This window comes from Nansenia antarctica (genome assembly GCF_963989245.1).
Source record: "Nansenia antarctica genome assembly, chromosome: 18".
In the NCBI taxonomy this organism is placed as follows: Eukaryota; Metazoa; Chordata; class Actinopteri; order Argentiniformes; family Microstomatidae; genus Nansenia; species Nansenia antarctica.
This window is the reverse complement of record NC_137691.1, coordinates 9922992-9942243: the sequence shown is the minus strand read 5'-3', so window position 1 is coordinate 9942243 and position 19252 is coordinate 9922992. Positions and strand designations below refer to the sequence as shown.

The following is a 19252-nucleotide window of genomic DNA, read 5'->3' as shown; positions in this document are numbered from 1 at the left end:
GCGGACAGCCGAAAAAGATCAGAGGCTGTGTGTTACCCCCCATCCAGGACATCTACAGTGATCGTGTCAGCAAGGCCCTAAGGATTATCAAGGACCCCCAGTCACCCAAACAGGACATTTTTCGAACTACTGCCGTCGGGGAAACGGTACCGTAGCCTCGGGGCAAAAACCCAGAGGATGTTGAATAGCTATTTCCCACAAGCAATCAGACTCCTAGGGAAACGCACTGGCACAAGGCAACCCCCCACCCACTGCACCCCCACTGCACTAACAACACTTTATGACTAGCCTGACTACTTGATCACCACCTACCTGAACTCTAGACTACTCCACTTTGCACCATATTGCACACAGTATGACAGTGTGTCATATCGCACTGTAACCTCCACAGCATTTTTGCACAAACTGATACTTGAATCTGAACTTTCCGTAATGTTGTTTACACTAAGAATGTTGATATGCTGATTCGCATACTGCTGCTATCACCTATTCTATTATTGACGCTCTGACGCTATTGCATATACAGCCATTGTTGATTGTTGTCTATATCCTGCTTATTCTTATTGATTGTTTATATCCTGCTTATTCTATTATTGTATCTGTACCCAAGAATTTGACTCCTTGTATCCGTACATTGATGTAATAAAAGCAATTGTGATTCTGATGATTCTGTTTGCTAATCGTGTTTGCAATCACAAATCATAGTAGACCTGTGCACATCATGTGCTTGGCTGGTGACTCATTCAGAATTGATTATTTCTCAGAATTGTATTACGTAGAGTGTTACGTTCACTCAGTCTGGATCTGCCATCTTCAGTCGTGACTGTCAGTCGTGACCTGAGGGGTGTAATGCAACAAGAATTGGATCATCCCTGACCAATCAGAGTATCACAGCGTTTGTCATAATCCAAAGAGCCGCGATCCACACATGGGTTCAAGTTTGTGAAAGGATGCTGTTTGGCAAATTCAGGGAGGCCTCAGGATTTCAAGGATGGGCCACCAGACAACACTGTGCTACTGTGCTACTGGCTGCTGACAGAGATTCTCTAGAAACCTGTGTCGATCTGAGAGGATTGGTTAAGGCGATGTGGCATCAGCTCCACATTGCCCTCTGATTGACCAGGTCCAATCTTTTATGAATCTTGCTTCTGCCTATTAAATCCTCGCAGATCTACACAAGTGTCTCCAGGAGGTAGGGTTGATTTGGGGTTCATAACTGCCATGTGTGTCTGACATGTCCCTGTAGCATTAAGAGAGAGCACAGTACAGACACGGGCAGAGGCCCCTTTAAATGCTGTGCAAAGCTCTAAAACCTCCTCCTCCTCTTTAAGAACGTACCACACTCTGAACAGCCCATCTTCTCTTTAAGAACGTGTCACACTCTAAAAGGTTCTCCTCCGTGGAGCTAGTGGCACAGGGTCCATCTAGGTCATACATATTTAACTAGAAGCTAATTGCACAGGCTGGATCCAGCACCAGCAACCACACAGTACTGCTCAATTGGTACTTAGCCCACAGCAGCCAAAAACACAGCAGCTACAAGGTTAACGTTTATGGATCCAGTCCTCAAATTGTAACTCAAGCCTCATTCCTACACAGATGGGTAAAATGCTAGAAAACGTTTGTCGGTATTCATTGTTTTTAACCCCTGTTAACACAGGCCTTCATTTACTGTGTTTTACCCAGATAACCCATTAACACACATCAGTGCAATGCGGGTAAAGTGGGAGCGGATGGGTGAGGGAGGGGAGCGTGTACAAGGAGAGTGTGGAATCCTATGAAAATGCAAGATGACTTTATTGTCATTTAACCTGCACCATTTACATTCATGTAACATGGCTAGGACTGTTGCAGGTAGTGTTATTCCGATACCGATACTAGTATCGGCATGGCCACCGATACGCACAAAAATGCTGGTATCGTTTTTTTTTTTTTTACTTAGTTTTACAAAAACTTTACGAGTTTTACAAAGGTTTTGAGCAGTGCCAGACTAAGTGTTAGCAATAATTTTACATCGAGGTGAGTATGCGGCTCAAAAAACATGTTTTTTTGTTTTGTTTTTTCAAACGCTGTGGTATCGGATCGGTACTCGGTATCGGCAAGTACTGCACGGTCAGGTATCGGTATCGGTATCGGGATCAAAAAATGGTATCGGAACAACACTAGTTGCAGGTACTGTACAAGGTTGATCGTATGCCCTGTACCAGGTCAGTTTATACAGAAAACAGTAACAATAAAATACCGGCAATGCAACAGCAAATGCTTTTGTGCAAACATGTTTTATACACAGTAAGTATGTCTGCTTTCTTTAACTGATTAAACTGAACTAGAGGCCGACCGACACATGGTTTCACTAGGGCTGCAATGGTCCGGTGGGTATAAAACCAATCATTTCTGTACAGGCCTTGTGAAGTGTGAGGTGTGAAGTGTGAGGTGTGAAGTGGGTGTGCAACATTGTGACCAAGTGACCCATGGGTCGTGCAACATTTGTTCAATCTATCCACACGTCTACGTTTTCATGAGTTCTATAAACAAGCTTGACATTCTACGCCTCACGTATCAGCACACTGAAGGGTGTCAAATCAATTCAAAAAGTGAGGACGTTTGCATATAAATGTGTTTTTAGGCTTCATTAATGCCAGTTACGTTTTTGACAGTAATGAATTCCCTCACCCTCAGTACAAAGTTTTTTTTTTAAACAAATTCTTAATATTTTCTTCAATGTACCCCTATTTGTTTTAATGTATAGAGATGACAAAAGTTTGTCGCTCATAATGCGAGACGCACCAGATGACGGACGAAAAGCCCTAGAGATATTGCGCAATTATTATGCGGGTTCAGGGAAGCCAAGGGTTATAAGCAGGGGTGCACATAACTTTTTGGGGCCAGTGCTCAGAGGAGCACCTAGGGATGCTGCTTGGTGCTCCCCGAGCTCGCGAGTCACGACCCGTCCCACAGGATGGATGAAAAAGGGATACATGGATAACTTATATTAGCAAAACGACATTTGTTCATAAATAAAGATGAACGAACAAATGATTGTGTGCAAAACAAAAGAAACAAATGCAAAATCAAATGACTGCTCTTTAAGCATGAAAGTCTGTCAGACTCCTTTAAACACAATGAAATCAACTGACATCTCTTTAAGCACTAACTGAATGTCTGTTCTTTAAACACAATGAAATCAACTGACATCTCTTTAAGCACTAACTGAATGTCTGTTCTTTAAACACAATGAAATCAACTGACATCTCTTTAAGCACTGCTCTGTTCTGTAAACACTGAAATAAACTTTTCAACAAAAAGTTACAGCCTAAGCATTTATTTATGCTACAAGCGTAATCATCATCATCACTGCTGTATTGACTGCTGTTAATACTGTCCTCAATTTCAAACATGGTAGAGGATGTTGTAGGCTATCACTTTAAATAGCTCATTATTTTGATTGTGCAACAAAGTCTTTTTTTTCTAATAGAATTCCCAACCATATCCTGGGTCAGGGGTCGAGGTGCGATAATGAAAAACATCTGTAAAACAAACGTCTGAAAGCTTCAGAGAAAAGAAACGTGAAGTGGTGTTGTTTTTCCTTGTAGCGACGAGTCGTTCGGGACTGAATTTTCACGTGCGGCGTGATAACCGTGATAACCGTGCGATACGCGATACGCGGAATGAAAGTACGAGTTACGATACTTTCCGAATGTTTTCGTGAGGGGAGTCGCCGTGGTCGTCGTCGGTCGACTGTTGTGATGCATTACTCGTCGGACTTCGGCTGAGGGGACGGCAGATAGTTACTTAGTGGGGCTTGCAGTGATGCAGCAGTCAGCAGTTGGATTTTGAGGAAGTAAATTCCTCTCCCAGCGCTTCCAGCTGTTGGTGCGCAAGAGCGCGTTCATGCCGCTGATCTGCCGCGCAGAATGCATTTTGGCGACGCATGCGCACTGGCGCACCAGTTATGTGCACCCCTGGTTATAAGTCTCTATACAGAGTTGACCACGCTCTCGCTCCGTTGAACGTTCGAAAGGTTTGAAAGTTCGAAAGGTTTAAATATCCTAAAACCGTCATAATTCCTTTAGCGTCTCGGTGGTCTTGTGGTTACGACCGAGAACATTAGCGGTTCTGGCCTATTTTAAGGTCGCAGATACGAGACGGCACTATGAACTCGAGTGCGACCTACGTATGTCAGAACCTTGATCTGGACCTGTATGTGTCCGACCGTTGATCCATAACAATAAAGCCAGATCAACCACACTTTTTGATATATTGTGTGTTGTCAGCCATGTCATCTCAAGGTCGCCGGTTCGAGTCCAGCCGCGGACATGTATGACTGCCTGTCATCCCTGCTCTCTCTCACCCATCTTTCCTGTCAATATCTACTGCCTCTATCCCATTAAAGCAGAAATGCCCTAAAAATTGCGTACATAGTTACTAACTGACGCTAGGAGTTAGAGCTATAGTCTAGTCCTGAAGGGTCAGCTTAGCCGTTTCTCTCCACAAACATCGTCTGAAAACATATTTTCCTGGCCTTTTTCAAGCCCGTCAATAATTTTTTGCTAATTTAAGTAATGGAAACTTGTTAAAATGCAAATGTTGCCTTGAGGCAACACCGTACCATTCTGGATTCACCATGACAACATGACATTGTGGTATTGTGTATTTAGGCCTGGCTGAGAAGCAGCGCAGGGGTCCTCCTGCCTCATCAGTGAAAACGCGGCGCTCTCTGACCGCAACACGCGCGTCTCTCTGACAGACAAGCTAACGTAGCCAGTCCCACACTGACACACAGCGCTGCCCCGCCCCCTGGCGGACAGACACATCCAGATACAATTCCTGATTGGTATGCAAAACATATCAAATGTTTTGTTTTGCATAGCTGATATGCCAGATCGATGTCATGTGTCACCAATCAGTCAACGTGGATGAAAAATACTCCATCCATTCGTGTTAGAATCAGAATCAGAATCAGAATCAGAAGACTTTTATTGCCATGACATGTAAACATGTTAGGAATTTGGTTTGGAACAATGGAGCACGGTTTACAGCAGGACAGGTGCAAGACAGGACAAGACAGTGCAAACCAACATCAAAGTGCAAGAGTCATAATTAATATAAATATAAAGTGCAGAGATCAAGTGTTCAAGTGTTCATATCCAGACAGTCCAAAGCTCTCTGGGTGGGGGTGGAGGGAGGGTAGATAGATAGGGGTCAGGTCAGGGGGGGGGGGGGGGGGCAGCGGCATTTAGGAGCCGGATGGCTGTGGGGAAAAAGCTGTTTGTATGTCGGGCCTTCACAGTTTTTAGGGACCGCACCCTCCTGCCTGAGGGGAGCGGGGCGAAGAGACCGTGTCCTGGGTGTGCGGGGTCAGCCATGATCTTCCTGGCCCTCCCCAAAGCCCTACTTTTAAACAGGGCCTCAAGGGGGGGCAAAGGGCAGCCAATCACCCTCTCCGCCGAGCGTATCACCCGGTGCAGCTTGGCCTTGTCCTTGGCCGCTGCAGCGGGGAACCAGATGATGATGGCGGAGGTGACGATGGACTCAATGATGGCCGTGTAGAAGTTCACCAGCGTGGTCTTAGGAAGGTGGAATTTCCTGAGCTGCCTCAGGAAAAACAGTCTCTTCTGGGCCTTTTTTGTGAGGGCGTCGATGTTGGGCCCCCACTTCAAGTCCCGAGAGACTGTCACCCCAAGGAAGCGGCATGACTCCACTGTGGTGACTGGAGTGCCTCCCAGTATGATTGGAGAGGGAGGGGGTGGGTTCCTCCTGAAGTCCACTATCAGCTCCACTGTCTTAAGAGCATTCAGCTCTAGGTTGTTCCGGGTGCACCAGGAGACCACCAAGTAAATCTCGCTCCTGTAAGCAGATTCATCCCCCCTGGAGATGAGCCCTACCAGGGTGGTATCGTCCGCTGCATTCAGCTACTGAAGCTAAATTGTTTTGCAGCCAATTGGCTATTGCCAGAACTTCATCTGGGAGTAATGACTGTATTTTGAAGTTACAAATATAAGGCTTGGAGTTATTTAAACATGTTGTTGACATGAGTGTGCCCTCCAGTCATCCCTATCCCAGTGTGAGTGGGGCATAATTGATTGATTGACACCAGCTGTGTGACATGAATGATTGAGCCAGCTGATCCTATATATGTGACCATTCCCACAATAAAAGTTGCTTCCTTGATAACATGAACCCTGTCTGACAGCGTATGATTCCTCCGTTCAGTCCGATCGTTATGGTCTTAGCCAATACGCAATAACCAACGTTTAACAGGTTATGGGCCCAGAGTGCTACCATGGCGAGACAATCGGAAATAAGTTCGCGTTGGTCTCGACTAGCGTTTGACGGAGATGAGGAAAGGTACGAACTGTGGGAAACAAAGTTCATGGGCCATCTCCGGCTACAGAAACTGAAAGACACTCTCAAAGCAGACCTTCCCAAAGCAGCTTCGGCTCAGGAGTTGAGAGAAGATGAGGAGAAAAATGCAGAGATTTACGCAGAGCTCATTCAGTTTCTAGATGACAAAAGTTTGTCGCTCATAATGCGAGACGCACCAGATGACGGACGAAAAGCCCTAGAGATATTGCGCAATATGACCACGCTCTAGCTCCGTTGAACGTTCGAAAGGTTTGAAAGTTCGAAAGGTTTAAATATCCTAAAACCGTCATAATTCCGTAGCGTCTCGGTGGTCTTGTGGTTACGACCGAGAACATTAGCGGTTCTGGCCTATTTTAAGGTCGCAGATACGAGACGGCACTATGAACTCGAGTGCGACCTACGTATGTCAGAACCTTGATCTGGACCTGTATGTGTCCGACCGTTGATCCATAACAATAAAGCCAGATCAACCACACTTTTTGATATATTGTGTGTTGTCAGCCATGTCATCTCAAGGTCGCCGGTTCGAGTCCAGCCGCGGACATGTATGACTGCCTGTCATCCCTGCTCTCTCTCACCCATCTTTCCTGTCAATATCTACTGCCTCTATCCCATTAAAGCAGAAATGCCCTAAAAATTGCGTACATAGTTACTAACTGACGCTAGGAGTTAGAGCTATAGTCTAGTCCTGAAGGGTCAGCTTAGCCGTTTCTCTCCACAAACATCGTCTGAAAACATATTTTCCTGGCCTTTTTCAAGCCCGTCAATAATTTTTTGCTAATTTAAGTAATGGAAACTTGTTAAAATGCAAATGTTGCCTTGAGGCAACACCGTACCATTCTGGATTCACCATGACAACATGACATTGTGGTATTGTGTATTTAGGCCTGGCTGAGAAGCAGCGCAGGGGTCCTCCTGCCTCATCAGTGAAAACGCGGCGCTCTCTGACCGCAACACGCGCGTCTCTCTGACAGACAAGCTAACGTAGCCAGTCCCACACTGACACACAGCGCTGCCCCGCCCCCTGGCGGACAGACACATCCAGATACAATTCCTGATTGGTATGCAAAACATATCAAATGTTTTGTTTTGCATAGCTGATATGCCAGATCGATGTCATGTGTCACCAATCAGTCAACGTGGATGAAAAATACTCCATCCATTCGTGTTAGAATCAGAATCAGAATCAGAATCAGAAGACTTTTATTGCCATGACATGTAAACATGTTAGGAATTTGGTTTGGAACAATGGAGCACGGTTTACAGCAGGACAGGTGCAAGACAGGACAAGACAGTGCAAACCAACATCAAAGTGCAAGAGTCATAATTAATATAAATATAAAGTGCAGAGATCAAGTGTTCAAGTGTTCATATCCAGACAGTCCAAAGCTCTCTGGGTGGGGGTGGAGGGAGGGTAGATAGATAGGGGTCAGGTCAGGGGGGGGGGGGGGGCAGCGGCATTTAGGAGCCGGATGGCTGTGGGGAAAAAGCTGTTTGTATGTCGGGCCTTCACAGTTTTTAGGGACCGCACCCTCCTGCCTGAGGGGAGCGGGGCGAAGAGACCGTGTCCTGGGTGTGCGGGGTCAGCCATGATCTTCCTGGCCCTCCCCAAAGCCCTACTTTTAAACAGGGCCTCAAGGGGGGGCAAAGGGCAGCCAATCACCCTCTCCGCCGAGCGTATCACCCGCTGCAGCTTGGCCTTGTCCTTGGCCGCTGCAGCGGGGAACCAGATGATGATGGCGGAGGTGACGATGGACTCAATGATGGCCGTGTAGAAGTTCACCAGCGTGGTCTTAGGAAGGTGGAATTTCCTGAGCTGCCTCAGGAAAAACAGTCTCTTCTGGGCCTTTTTTGTGAGGGCGTCGATGTTGGGCCCCCACTTCAAGTCCCGAGAGACTGTCACCCCAAGGAAGCGGCATGACTCCACTGTGGTGACTGGAGTGCCTCCCAGTATGATTGGAGAGGGAGGGGGTGGGTTCCTCCTGAAGTCCACTATCAGCTCCACTGTCTTAAGAGCATTCAGCTCTAGGTTGTTCCGGGTGCACCAGGAGACCACCAAGTAAATCTCGCTCCTGTAAGCAGATTCATCCCCCCTGGAGATGAGCCCTACCAGGGTGGTATCGTCCGCTGCATTCAGCTACTGAAGCTAAATTGTTTTGCAGCCAATTGGCTATTGCCAGAACTTCATCTGGGAGTAATGACTGTATTTTGAAGTTACAAATATAAGGCTTGGAGTTATTTAAACATGTTGTTGACATGAGTGTGCCCTCCAGTCATCCCTATCCCAGTGTGAGTGGGGCATAATTGATTGATTGACACCAGCTGTGTGACATGAATGATTGAGCCAGCTGATCCTATATATGTGACCATTCCCACAATAAAAGTTGCTTCCTTGATAACATGAACCCTGTCTGACAGCGTATGATTCCTCCGTTCAGTCCGATCGTTATGGTCTTAGCCAATACGCAATAACCAACGTTTAACAGGTTATGGGCCCAGAGTGCTACCATGGCGAGACAATCGGAAATAAGTTCGCGTTGGTCTCGACTAGCGTTTGACGGAGATGAGGAAAGGTACGAACTGTGGGAAACAAAGTTCATGGGCCATCTCCGGCTACAGAAACTGAAAGACACTCTCAAAGCAGACCTTCCCAAAGCAGCTTCGGCTCAGGAGTTGAGAGAAGATGAGGAGAAAAATGCAGAGATTTACGCAGAGCTCATTCAGTTTCTAGATGACAAAAGTTTGTCGCTCATAATGCGAGACGCACCAGATGACGGACGAAAAGCCCTAGAGATATTGCGCAATATGACCACGCTCTAGCTCCGTTGAACGTTCGAAATGTTTGAAAGTTCGAAAGGTTTAAATATCCTAAAACCGTCATAATTCCGTAGCGTCTCGGTGGTCTTGTGGTTACGACCGAGAACATTAGCGGTTCTGGCCTATTTTAAGGTCGCAGATACGAGACGGCACTATGAGCTCGAGTGCGACCTACGTATGTCAGAACCTTGATCTGGACCTGTATGTGTCCGACCGTTGATCCATAACAATAAAGCCAGATCAACCACACTTTTTGATATATTGTGTGTTGTCAGCCATGTCATCTCAAGGTCGCCGGTTCGAGTCCAGCCGCGGACATGTATGACTGCCTGTCATCCCTGCTCTCTCTCACCCATCTTTCCTGTCAATATCTACTGCCTCTATCCCATTAAAGCAGAAATGCCCTAAAAATTGCGTACATAGTTACTAACTGACGCTAGGAGTTAGAGCTATAGTCTAGTCCTGAAGGGTCAGCTTAGCCGTTTCTCTCCACAAACATCGTCTGAAAACATATTTTCCTGGTCTTTTTCAAGCCCGTCAATAATTTTTTGCTAATTTAAGTAATGGAAACTTGTTAAAATGCAAATGTTGCCTTGAGGCAACACCGTACCATTCTGGATTCACCATGACAACATGACATTGTGGTATTGTGTATTTAGGCCTGGCTGAGAAGCAGCGCAGGGGTCCTCCTGCCTCATCAGTGAAAACGCGGCGCTCTCTGCCCGCAACACGCGCGTCTCTCTGACAGACAAGCTAACGTAGCCAGTCCCACACTGACACACAGCGCTGCCCCGCCCCCTGGCGGACAGACACATCCAGATACAATTCCTGATTGGTATGCAAAACATATCAAATGTTTTGTTTTGCATAGCTGATATGCCAGATCGATGTCATGTGTCACCAATCAGTCAACGTGGATGAAAAATACTCCATCCATTCGTGTTAGAATCAGAATCAGAATCAGAATCAGAAGACTTTTATTGCCATGACATGTAAACATGTTAGGAATTTGGTTTGGAACAATGGAGCACGGTTTACAGCAGGACAGGTGCAAGACAGGACAAGACAGTGCAAACCAACATCAAAGTGCAAGAGTCATAATTAATATAAATATAAAGTGCAGAGATCAAGTGTTCAAGTGTTCATATCCAGACAGTCCAAAGCTCTCTGGGTGGGGGTGGAGGGAGGGTAGATAGATAGGGGTCAGGTCAGGGGGGGGTGGGGCCAGCGGCATTTAGGAGCCGGATGGCTGTGGGGAAAAAGCTGTTTGTATGTCGGGCCTTCACAGTTTTTAGGGACCGCACCCTCCTGCCTGAGGGGAGCGGGGCGAAGAGACCGTGTCCTGGGTGTGCGGGGTCAGCCATGATCTTCCTGGCCCTCCCCAAAGCCCTACTTTTAAACAGGGCCTCAAGGGGGGGCAAAGGGCAGCCAATCACCCTCTCCGCCGTGCGTATCACCCGCTGCAGCTTGGCCTTGTCCTTGGCCGCTGCAGCGGGGAACCAGATGATGATGGCGGAGGTGACGATGGACTCAATGATGGCCGTGTAGAAGTTCACCAGCGTGGTCTTAGGAAGGTGGAATTTCCTGAGCTGCCTCAGGAAAAACAGTCTCTTCTGGGCCTTTTTTGTGAGGGCGTCGATGTTGGGCCCCCACTTCAAGTCCCGAGAGACTGTCACCCCAAGGAAGCGGCATGACTCCACTGTGGTGACTGGAGTGCCTCCCAGTATGATTGGAGAGGGAGGGGGTGGGTTCCTCCTGAAGTCCACTATCAGCTCCACTGTCTTAAGAGCATTCAGCTCTAGGTTGTTCCGGGTGCACCAGGAGACCACCAAGTAAATCTCGCTCCTGTAAGCAGATTCATCCCCCCTGGAGATGAGCCCTACCAGGGTGGTATCGTCCGCTGCATTCAGCTACTGAAGCTAAATTGTTTTGCAGCCAATTGGCTATTGCCAGAACTTCATCTGGGAGTAATGACTGTATTTTGAAGTTACAAATATAAGGCTTGGAGTTATTTAAACATGTTGTTGACATGAGTGTGCCCTCCAGTCATCCCTATCCCAGTGTGAGTGGGGCATAATTGATTGATTGACACCAGCTGTGTGACATGAATGATTGAGCCAGCTGATCCTATATATGTGACCATTCCCACAATAAAAGTTGCTTCCTTGATAACATGAACCCTGTCTGACAGCGTATGATTCCTCCGTTCAGTCCGATCGTTATGGTCTTAGCCAATACGCAATAACCAACGTTTAACAGGTTATGGGCCCAGAGTGCTACCATGGCGAGACAATCGGAAATAAGTTCGCGTTGGTCTCGACTAGCGTTTGACGGAGATGAGGAAAGGTACGAACTGTGGGAAACAAAGTTCATGGGCCATCTCCGGCTACAGAAACTGAAAGACACTCTCAAAGCAGACCTTCCCAAAGCAGCTTCGGCTCAGGAGTTGAGAGAAGATGAGGAGAAAAATGCAGAGATTTACGCAGAGCTCATTCAGTTTCTAGATGACAAAAGTTTGTCGCTCATAATGCGAGACGCACCAGATGACGGACGAAAAGCCCTAGAGATATTGCGCAATATGACCACGCTCTAGCTCCGTTGAACGTTCGAAAGGTTTGAAAGTTCGAAAGGTTTAAATATCCTAAAACCGTCATAATTCCGTAGCGTCTCGGTGGTCTTGTGGTTACGACCGAGAACATTAGCGGTTCTGGCCTATTTTAAGGTCGCAGATACGAGACGGCACTATGAACTCGAGTGCGACCTACGTATGTCAGAACCTTGATCTGGACCTGTATGTGTCCGACCGTTGATCCATAACAATAAAGCCAGATCAACCACACTTTTTGATATATTGTGTGTTGTCAGCCATGTCATCTCAAGGTCGCCGGTTCGAGTCCAGCCGCGGACATGTATGACTGCCTGTCATCCCTGCTCTCTCTCACCCATCTTTCCTGTCAATATCTACTGCCTCTATCCCATTAAAGCAGAAATGCCCTAAAAATTGCGTACATAGTTACTAACTGACGCTAGGAGTTAGAGCTATAGTCTAGTCCTGAAGGGTCAGCTTAGCCGTTTCTCTCCACAAACATCGTCTGAAAACATATTTTCCTGGCCTTTTTCAAGCCCGTCAATAATTTTTTGCTAATTTAAGTAATGGAAACTTGTTAAAATGCAAATGTTGCCTTGAGGCAACACCGTACCATTCTGGATTCACCATGACAACATGACATTGTGGTATTGTGTATTTAGGCCTGGCTGAGAAGCAGCGCAGGGGTCCTCCTGCCTCATCAGTGAAAACGCGGCGCTCTCTGACCGCAACACGCGCGTCTCTCTGACAGACAAGCTAACGTAGCCAGTCCCACACTGACACACAGCGCTGCCCCGCCCCCTGGCGGACAGACACATCCAGATACAATTCCTGATTGGTATGCAAAACATATCAAATGTTTTGTTTTGCATAGCTGATATGCCAGATCGATGTCATGTGTCACCAATCAGTCAACGTGGATGAAAAATACTCCATCCATTCGTGTTAGAATCAGAATCAGAATCAGAATCAGAAGACTTTTATTGCCATGACATGTAAACATGTTAGGAATTTGGTTTGGAACAATGGAGCACGGTTTACAGCAGGACAGGTGCAAGACAGGACAAGACAGTGCAAACCAACATCAAAGTGCAAGAGTCATAATTAATATAAATATAAAGTGCAGAGATCAAGTGTTCAAGTGTTCATATCCAGACAGTCCAAAGCTCTCTGGGTGGGGGTGGAGGGAGGGTAGATAGATAGGGGTCAGGTCAGGGGGGGGTGGGGCCAGCGGCATTTAGGAGCCGGATGGCTGTGGGGAAAAAGCTGTTTGTATGTCGGGCCTTCACAGTTTTTAGGGACCGCACCCTCCTGCCTGAGGGGAGCGGGGCGAAGAGACCGTGTCCTGGGTGTGCGGGGTCAGCCATGATCTTCCTGGCCCTCCCCAAAGCCCTACTTTTAAACAGGGCCTCAAGGGGGGGCAAAGGGCAGCCAATCACCCTCTCCGCCGAGCGTATCACCCGCTGCAGCTTGGCCTTGTCCTTGGCCGCTGCAGCGGGGAACCAGATGATGATGGCGGAGGTGACGATGGACTCAATGATGGCCGTGTAGAAGTTCACCAGCGTGGTCTTAGGAAGGTGGAATTTCCTGAGCTGCCTCAGGAAAAACAGTCTCTTCTGGGCCTTTTTTGTGAGGGCGTCGATGTTGGGCCCCCACTTCAAGTCCCGAGAGACTGTCACCCCAAGGAAGCGGCATGACTCCACTGTGGTGACTGGAGTGCCTCCCAGTATGATTGGAGAGGGAGGGGGTGGGTTCCTCCTGAAGTCCACTATCAGCTCCACTGTCTTAAGAGCATTCAGCTCTAGGTTGTTCCGGGTGCACAAGGAGACCACCAAGTAAATCTCGCTCCTGTAAGCAGATTCATCCCCCCTGGAGATGAGCCCTACCAGGGTGGTATCGTCCGCTGCATTCAGCTACTGAAGCTAAATTGTTTTGCAGCCAATTGGCTATTGCCAGAACTTCATCTGGGAGTAATGACTGTATTTTGAAGTTACAAATATAAGGCTTGGAGTTATTTAAACATGTTGTTGACATGAGTGTGCCCTCCAGTCATCCCTATCCCAGTGTGAGTGGGGCACCAGCTGTGTGACATGAATGATTGAGCCAGCTGATCCTATATATGTGACCATTCCCACAATAAAAGTTGCTTCCTTGATAACATGAACCCTGTCTGACAGCGTATGATTCCTCCGTTCAGTCCGATCGTTATGGTCTTAGCCAATACGCAATAACCAACGTTTAACAGGTTATGGGCCCAGAGTGCTACCATGGCGAGACAATCGGAAATAAGTTCGCGTTGGTCTCGACTAGCGTTTGACGGAGATGAGGAAAGGTACGAACTGTGGGAAACAAAGTTCATGGGCCATCTCCGGCTACAGAAACTGAAAGACACTCTCAAAGCAGACCTTCCCAAAGCAGCTTCGGCTCAGGAGTTGAGAGAAGATGAGGAGAAAAATGCAGAGATTTACGCAGAGCTCATTCAGTTTCTAGATGACAAAAGTTTGTCGCTCATAATGCGAGACGCACCAGATGACGGACGAAAAGCCCTAGAGATATTGCGCAATATGACCACGCTCTAGCTCCGTTGAACGTTCGAAATGTTTGAAAGTTCGAAAGGTTTAAATATCCTAAAACCGTCATAATTCCGTAGCGTCTCGGTGGTCTTGTGGTTACGACCGAGAACATTAGCGGTTCTGGCCTATTTTAAGGTCGCAGATACGAGACGGCACTATGAACTCGAGTGCGACCTACGTATGTCAGAACCTTGATCTGGACCTGTATGTGTCCGACCGTTGATCCATAACAATAAAGCCAGATCAACCACACTTTTTGATATATTGTGTGTTGTCAGCCATGTCATCTCAAGGTCGCCGGTTCGAGTCCAGCCGCGGACATGTATGACTGCCTGTCATCCCTGCTCTCTCTCACCCATCTTTCCTGTCAATATCTACTGCCTCTATCCCATTAAAGCAGAAATGCCCTAAAAATTGCGTACATAGTTACTAACTGACGCTAGGAGTTAGAGCTATAGTCTAGTCCTGAAGGGTCAGCTTAGCCGTTTCTCTCCACAAACATCGTCTGAAAACATATTTTCCTGGTCTTTTTCAAGCCCGTCAATAATTTTTTGCTAATTTAAGTAATGGAAACTTGTTAAAATGCAAATGTTGCCTTGAGGCAACACCGTACCATTCTGGATTCACCATGACAACATGACATTGTGGTATTGTGTATTTAGGCCTGGCTGAGAAGCAGCGCAGGGGTCCTCCTGCCTCATCAGTGAAAACGCGGCGCTCTCTGACCGCAACACGCGCGTCTCTCTGACAGACAAGCTAACGTAGCCAGTCCCACACTGACACACAGCGCTGCCCCGCCCCCTGGCGGACAGACACATCCAGATACAATTCCTGATTGGTATGCAAAACATATCAAATGTTTTGTTTTGCATAGCTGATATGCCAGATCGATGTCATGTGTCACCAATCAGTCAACGTGGATGAAAAATACTCCATCCATTCGTGTTAGAATCAGAATCAGAATCAGAATCAGAAGACTTTTATTGCCATGACATGTAAACATGTTAGGAATTTGGTTTGGAACAATGGAGCACGGTTTACAGCAGGACAGGTGCAAGACAGGACAAGACAGTGCAAACCAACATCAAAGTGCAAGAGTCATAATTAATATAAATATAAAGTGCAGAGATCAAGTGTTCAAGTGTTCATATCCAGACAGTCCAAAGCTCTCTGGGTGGGGGTGGAGGGAGGGTAGATAGATAGGGGTCAGGTCAGGGGGGGGTGGGGCCAGCGGCATTTAGGAGCCGGATGGCTGTGGGGAAAAAGCTGTTTGTATGTCGGGCCTTCACAGTTTTTAGGGACCGCACCCTCCTGCCTGAGGGGAGCGGGGCGAAGAGACCGTGTCCTGGGTGTGCGGGGTCAGCCATGATCTTCCTGGCCCTCCCCAAAGCCCTACTTTTAAACAGGGCCTCAAGGGGGGGCAAAGGGCAGCCAATCACCCTCTCCGCCGAGCGTATCACCCGCTGCAGCTTGGCCTTGTCCTTGGCCGCTGCAGCGGGGAACCAGATGATGATGGCGGAGGTGACGATGGACTCAATGATGGCCGTGTAGAAGTTCACCAGCGTGGTCTTAGGAAGGTGGAATTTCCTGAGCTGCCTCAGGAAAAACAGTCTCTTCTGGGCCTTTTTTGTGAGGGCGTCGATGTTGGGCCCCCACTTCAAGTCCCGAGAGACTGTCACCCCAAGGAAGCGGCATGACTCCACTGTGGTGACTGGAGTGCCTCCCAGTATGATTGGAGAGGGAGGGGGTGGGTTCCTCCTGAAGTCCACTATCAGCTCCACTGTCTTAAGAGCATTCAGCTCTAGGTTGTTCCGGGTGCACAAGGAGACCACCAAGTAAATCTCGCTCCTGTAAGCAGATTCATCCCCCCTGGAGATGAGCCCTACCAGGGTGGTATCGTCCGCTGCATTCAGCTACTGAAGCTAAATTGTTTTGCAGCCAATTGGCTATTGCCAGAACTTCATCTGGGAGTAATGACTGTATTTTGAAGTTACAAATATAAGGCTTGGAGTTATTTAAACATGTTGTTGACATGAGTGTGCCCTCCAGTCATCCCTATCCCAGTGTGAGTGGGGCACCAGCTGTGTGACATGAATGATTGAGCCAGCTGATCCTATATATGTGACTATTCCCACAATAAAAGTTGCTTCCTTGATAACATGAACCCTGTCTGACAGCGTATGATTCCTCCGTTCAGTCCGATCGTTATGGTCTTAGCCAATACGCAATAACCAACGTTTAACAGGTTATGGGCCCAGAGTGCTACCATGGCGAGACAATCGGAAATAAGTTCGCGTTGGTCTCGACTAGCGTTTGACGGAGATGAGGAAAGGTACGAACTGTGGGAAACAAAGTTCATGGGCCATCTCCGGCTACAGAAACTGAAAGACACTCTCAAAGCAGACCTTCCCAAAGCAGCTTCGGCTCAGGAGTTGAGAGAAGATGAGGAGAAAAATGCAGAGATTTACGCAGAGCTCATTCAGTTTCTAGATGACAAAAGTTTGTCGCTCATAATGCGAGACGCACCAGATGACGGACGAAAAGCCCTAGAGATATTGCGCAATATGACCACGCTCTAGCTCCGTTGAACGTTCGAAATGTTTGAAAGTTCGAAAGGTTTAAATATCCTAAAACCGTCATAATTCCGTAGCGTCTCGGTGGTCTTGTGGTTACGACCGAGAACATTAGCGGTTCTGGCCTATTTTAAGGTCGCAGATACGAGACGGCACTATGAACTCGAGTGCGACCTACGTATGTCAGAACCTTGATCTGGACCTGTATGTGTCCGACCGTTGATCCATAACAATAAAGCCAGATCAACCACACTTTTTGATATATTGTGTGTTGTCAGCCATGTCATCTCAAGGTCGCCGGTTCGAGTCCAGCCGCGGACATGTATGACTGCCTGTCATCCCTGCTCTCTCTCACCCATCTTTCCTGTCAATATCTACTGCCTCTATCCCATTAAAGCAGAAATGCCCTAAAAATTGCGTACATAGTTACTAACTGACGCTAGGAGTTAGAGCTATAGTCTAGTCCTGAAGGGTCAGCTTAGCCGTTTCTCTCCACAAACATCGTCTGAAAACATATTTTCCTGGCCTTTTTCAAGCCCGTCAATAATTTTTTGCTAATTTAAGTAATGGAAACTTGTTAAAATGCAAATGTTGCCTTGAGGCAACACCGTACCATTCTGGATTCACCATGACAACATGACATTGTGGTATTGTGTATTTAGGCCTGGCTGAGAAGCAGCGCAGGGGTCCTCCTGCCTCATCAGTGAAAACGCGGCGCTCTCTGACCGCAACACGCGCGTCTCTCTGACAGACAAGCTAACGTAGCCAGTCCCACACTGACACACAGCGCTGCCCCGCCCCCTGGCGGACAGACACATCCAGATACAATTCCTGATTGGTATGCAAAACATATCAAATGTTTTGTTTTGCATAGCTGATATGCCAGATCGATGTCATGTGTCACCAATCAGTCAACGTGGATGAAAAATACTCCATCCATTCGTGTTAGAATCAGAATCAGAATCAGAATCAGAAGACTTTTATTGCCATGACATGTAAACATGTTAGGAATTTGGTTTGGAACAATGGAGCACGGTTTACAGCAGGACAGGTGCAAGACAGGACAAGACAGTGCAAACCAACATCAAAGTGCAAGAGTCATAATTAATATAAATATAAAGTGCAGAGATCAAGTGTTCAAGTGTTCATATCCAGACAGTCCAAAGCTCTCTGGGTGGGGGTGGAGGGAGGGTAGATAGATAGGGGTCAGGTCAGGGGGGGGTGGGGCCAGCGGCATTTAGGAGCCGGATGGCTGTGGGGAAAAAGCTGTTTGTATGTCGGGCCTTCACAGTTTTTAGGGACCGCACCCTCCTGCCTGAGGGGAGCGGGGCGAAGAGACCGTGTCCTGGGTGTGCGGGGTCAGCCATGATCTTCCTGGCCCTCCCCAAAGCCCTACTTTTAAACAGGGCCTCAAGGGGGGGCAAAGGGCAGCCAATCACCCTCTCCGCCGAGCGTATCACCCGCTGCAGCTTGGCCTTGTCCTTGGCCGCTGCAGCGGGGAACCAGATGATGATGGCGGAGGTGACGATGGACTCAATGATGGCCGTGTAGAAGTTCACCAGCGTGGTCTTAGGAAGGTGGAATTTCCTGAGCTGCCTCAGGAAAAACAGTCTCTTCTGGGCCTTTTTTGTGAGGGCGTCGATGTTGGGCCCCCACTTCAAGTCCCGAGAGACTGTCACCCCAAGGAAGCGGCATGACTCCACTGTGGTGACTGGAGTGCCTCCCAGTATGATTGGAGAGGGAGGGGGTGGGTTCCTCCTGAAGTCCACTATCAGCTCCACTGTCTTAAGAGCATTCAGCTCTAGGTTGTTCCGGGTGCACAAGGAGACCACCAAGTAAATCTCGCTCCTGTAAGCAGATTCATCCCCCCTGGAGATGAGCCCTACCAGGGTGGTATCGTCCGCTGCATTCAGCTACTGAAGCTAAATTGTTTTGCAGCCAATTGGCTATTGCCAGAACTTCATCTGGGAGTAATGACTGTATTTTGAAGTTACAAATATAAGGCTTGGAGTTATTTAAACATGTTGTTGACATGAGTGTGCCCTCCAGTCATCCCTATCCCAGTGTGAGTGGGGCATAATTGATTGATTGACACCAGCTGTGTGACATGAATGATTGAGCCAGCTGATCCTATATATGTGACCATTCCCACAATAAAAGTTGCTTCCTTGATAACATGAACCCTGTCTGACAGCGTATGATTCCTCCGTTCAGTCCGATCGTTATGGTCTTAGCCAATACGCAATAACCAACGTTTAACAGGTTATGGGCCCAGAGTGCTACCATGGCGAGACAATCGGAAATAAGTTCGCGTTGGTCTCGACTAGCGTTTGACG

General features: G+C 47.6%; 1 protein-coding gene across 4 annotated transcripts in view; it reads right to left on the bottom strand.

The window, feature by feature from the left end:
• mmp24 (matrix metallopeptidase 24) overlaps positions 1-19252 on the bottom strand; it is a gene marked incomplete at both ends in the record, with an annotated part of 367122 nt that overhangs the window by 16440 nt on the left and 331430 nt on the right. The gene's annotated exons all lie outside the window — the stretch shown is intronic.